Source organism: Magnolia sinica, chromosome 15 (genome assembly GCF_029962835.1).
Source record: "Magnolia sinica isolate HGM2019 chromosome 15, MsV1, whole genome shotgun sequence".
NCBI classification, from domain to species: domain Eukaryota; kingdom Viridiplantae; phylum Streptophyta; class Magnoliopsida; order Magnoliales; family Magnoliaceae; genus Magnolia; species Magnolia sinica.
The window spans coordinates 33,985,872-33,990,011 of NC_080587.1; the positions used below are offsets into that span (position 1 = coordinate 33,985,872).

General features: G+C 39.3%; 1 non-coding gene across 1 annotated transcript; it reads left to right on the forward strand.

The window, feature by feature from the left end:
- The first annotated feature begins 1,672 nt into the window (after nucleotides 1-1,672).
- Nucleotides 1,673-1,779, forward strand: LOC131228258 (small nucleolar RNA R71). Its single transcript, XR_009162770.1, has one exon. It is a non-coding gene; the product is annotated as a small nucleolar RNA R71 (small nucleolar RNA).
- Nucleotides 1,780-4,140: the final 2,361 nt, after the last annotated feature.

The window sequence follows — 4,140 nt, forward strand, 5'->3', positions numbered from 1 at the left end:
TTACCAAAGGACAATTTCATAACTCCATTCCTGCAATTGATAATAGCATTAGATGTGGCCAAAAATGGACGACCCAAAATGACTGGGATCTGACTATGAAGATTCTGGACAGGCTGAGTATCTATAACTATGAAATCCATTGGAAAATAAAATTTATCAACCTGGATTAACACATCTTCAATAACACCCCGGGGCACCTGGACAGATCTATCGGCTAGTTGTAATGTTACCTTAGTCGGTTTCAACTCACCAAGTCCTAGCTGCTCATAAACCGAATATGGTAACAAATTGACACTCGCCCCTAAATCAAGTAATGCCTTCCCGATCTTATGATCTCCTATGCCGCAAGAAATGGTGGGAGCTCCTGGATCCCTAAATTTAGGAGGGGTGTTATGTTGAATCATGGAGCTGAGCGCTCTGCAAGGAAGACTTTCTTATGAACATTCTGCTTACGCTTTTGAGTGCATAAATCTTTAAGAAACTTAGCGTAAGCGGGGACTTGCTTGATAGCGTCAAGCAACGGGATGTTGACTTGCACTTTTTGAAACACATCCAAGATTTCATCAAAGTTATTTCTTTTCTTTATTGGTGCCCGACGTTGAGGAAAGGGTGCTTTGGGCACATAAGGTGGCACATTAGTGGCTCTTGGAGAGTCGAGAGCTTTTGGACTTTGGATGCATTGGTATGGCTCTCTGCTTCATCTTGATCTTCTGTTTTAGAATTTGATTCATCCCCAGGCATCTCTATTCTATTATCAATCTGCTTGCCTGACCTAAGGGTAGTGATCGATTTGGCCTGCTCATGATATTGCCCTTGGTTGGAATTAGAGCCAATCTCATCTTGTCCCTTTGGATTAGCCTCGGGTTGGCTGAGGGAACTTGCCCTTCTCTCTCTCACTCAATGTGGCGCTAGTTGACCCATTTGTGCTTCCACTTGGCAATGGATTGTGCATTTGCATGTAAGCTTTCCTGGTTGGCCAGTGAGGTTTGTTGGGTGTCTTTTTGGAATTGGAGAGAACTCGCATGAAAAGATGGAGTGTATCCTCAAGAGATGGTTTCCTTGATTGTGTAGGCAATTGTTGATATTGTGGAAAACTGTTGAGGTTGTTGACTGCCAACTTGGGAGTAAGGTTGCATAGGAGGATTTCCAGATGGTCCTCCTTGTTGTGGTCCTTTTGCCCAAGAGAAATTTGGATGTCTAGCCCACCCTGGATTATAGGTGTTTGAGTAAGGATCATTCCCAGATTTTTGAAAAGTGTTCATAGCATGAACTTGTTCAGAGAGAAGTTCTGTGAATGCTGCACCAGATGGACAAGACTACATATGATGGGCAGGACTAGAACATGTGGCATATGCCTCGACTTGAGCTGTTTGTGGTGGTCCATTATTTAATACCAAAGCATCAACTTTCTGTGTCAGGTTATCAAGCTTGTCGCTCAGCTCTGGCATGACTCCTATCTCATATATACCACATCTCTTTTGTGGTTGGGGACTTTTGTCACCTCTATTTGAATAATCCCATTGCTGTTGGGAATTTTCGCACAAGGTTTCAAAGAAGTTCCACGCTTCGACATCACTTTTGGTCATGAATGACCCTCCACTGGTGGCATCAACCATGCGACGGTTATGTGGTGAGGCCGTCATAGAAGTATTGAACTTGTTGCCACTTCTCAAAACCATGGTGAGGACATTTAAGAAGCAAGTCCTTCCATCTTTCCCAACATTCATGAAAGTGCTCGCCCTCTTTTTGTGTGAAGTTAGTAATTTCTCTACGGAGGGCATTGGTTTTGTGAACGGGGAAGAACTTGTTTAAGAACTTCTTAGACAGTTGGTCCCATGTAGTGATAGATCCAACTTCTAGAGAATTCAACCATGCTTTCGCCTTATCCTTCAAAGGAAAAGGAAACAGGCGTAGGCGGATCGAATCGTCTGAGAAGTTTTGGAACTTAAAGGTGGAGCAAATGTTTAAGAATTCTTTCACATGATGATATGGGTCTTCCTTGTCCAATCCATAAAAGGATGGCAACAATTGTATGACTCCAGGTTTAAGTTCAAAGTGTGCTGCCGTAGTGGTTGGCAACACTATGCATGAAGGCGCATTAAATTGGACAGGAGCTGAATAATCTTTGAGAGCTTTAACTTCAGTCTCATTCGCCATTTCAACAGGATTATTTCTCAATCTTTCACGAATTGTTCTTTCAATCTCAGGATCAAACGGTGCTAGTTCTATATTCAGAGATCTACGTCCTAGCATAAACTATGTTATTGCAATGTAAGAAAGAAACTAAACTAAGAAGCAACCTAAGAGAAATAAAACTAGACCTAGAAACTAAGAGATTCTAAAACAAGTTAAAACTATGTAAATAAGAATGGGAAGAAAGAACTCGGAAAAGGAGATGATTGATGTATGAAGAATAGGGAGCATGTATGAAGAATAGGGAGCTCCTCCTTTTGAAGACAATGTTATTTAGCAGCTTCCTTCCTCAATTCCTGTAAACAAAAAGAAAACAAAAATAAATTAAATTTACTAAAATAATGCTAGAAAAAAAATCCTAAGCAAGGGAAAATTTCTAAAAAATAGGAAATTAGAAAATAAGAGAGAAACTTTCTAAAAAAAATAAAACCTAAAGACTCTTCTAACAATAATAAAACTTAAACTAGAAAATAGAAAGTTACTTGAAAGAAGAATCAGAGTCTAGAGTTAGAAAATAGGAAAAAATAGCTTAGAAATAGAAACTTTCTATAAAAATAAAAATAAAAATAAAACCTTAATTCTAAAAATAGAAATTGGAAAAAAAAAATAGAAAATTTGGAAAGAGATTACCAAATTAGTAGTTTATGTCAGGTCCCTACAAAACAGGAAATAGGTTAGTTTCTAAAGTTAGTAAAAAAACTAAGACTATGAATTATGATAAGAGAGAATCCCAAATTCAATTTGGAACGAAACAGTCCCCGGCAACGGCGCCAAAAACTTGATGTTTTATTTAAACCAACATGATTTAAATGATTTTTAAACTCGCAAGTATACGAATCAGATGTAGATACGGTACGTATTACGAGATCGTTCCCACGAGGACTGGTCGTCACAATTCAAATCTATGATTCTCCTTAACTAATCCAACAAATAATGGAATGAATTACTAAGCACAATTTTATGAAAAACAATTAATTAAGAACAGGGAAGAAAATTCAATCAGAGAGAGAGCACTAGGACTTTCGAATCCACCCCTAATTATCCTAACCCTTGTTTTGTCTGTTGATTCACCTTGATCTAGATTGATACCACTTAAATAGAGAAAGCACAATCTGTGTCCTTAATCGGGCATACAGACTGTCTAATTCCTTTAAGCAATGCCATGAATGACATATCTCATATCCTTGGTCGGGCATAAGGGATGTACAATTCATTAAAGCATCCTGTTTCTTCCTCTTATTTAAACCGTCAATACTAAGGTTGAGGCAGTTCCAAATATCAGGTGGGCCCCAATTTAGAGATTAATAGGCTGATCTGTCCGTTGGACCACTTCCCGAGATCTTCTATGGCTGAAATTTAATATGTACGGTTAATTTACGGCCCTCATCCCATGTATGAAGTTTCGAACTGATTGGATAGCGGGAACCATGTGATCTTGCATTCTGGACCCTTTTCGGGCCCCTTTGGCTTGCTTTCCTCAGATCTCAGGCGTGTAAAATCTTCATTATTGGTTCTCTGGAGTCCATCCCGTGCTCTGGAGACTTTGGATCATGAAATCCATGCCTTTAACATCAATTTTCAATTAACGCTCCTGACTTCATCCTGTAACAAAAATACAATTAAAATACTTCATTAAGCATTATCATATACGTAAAATCTGGTAATTACTGGGGTCTGATATGCAATATTTGACCCTGATCATACTCACTCTCCCACAGGAAGGAGAGAAGTTCGTGGTTTACAGCGATGCATCGAAGTTGGGTCTGGGATGTGTGCTGATGCAGTATGATAAGTGATCGCCTATGCTTCGAGGCAGTTGAAGAAGCACGAGGAGAATTACCCAATGCATGATCTGGATTTGGCAGCAGTGGTCTTCGCTCTGAAGATATTGAGGCACTATCTCTATGGGGAAGAATTTCAATTGTTCTGCGATCACCAGAGTCTAAA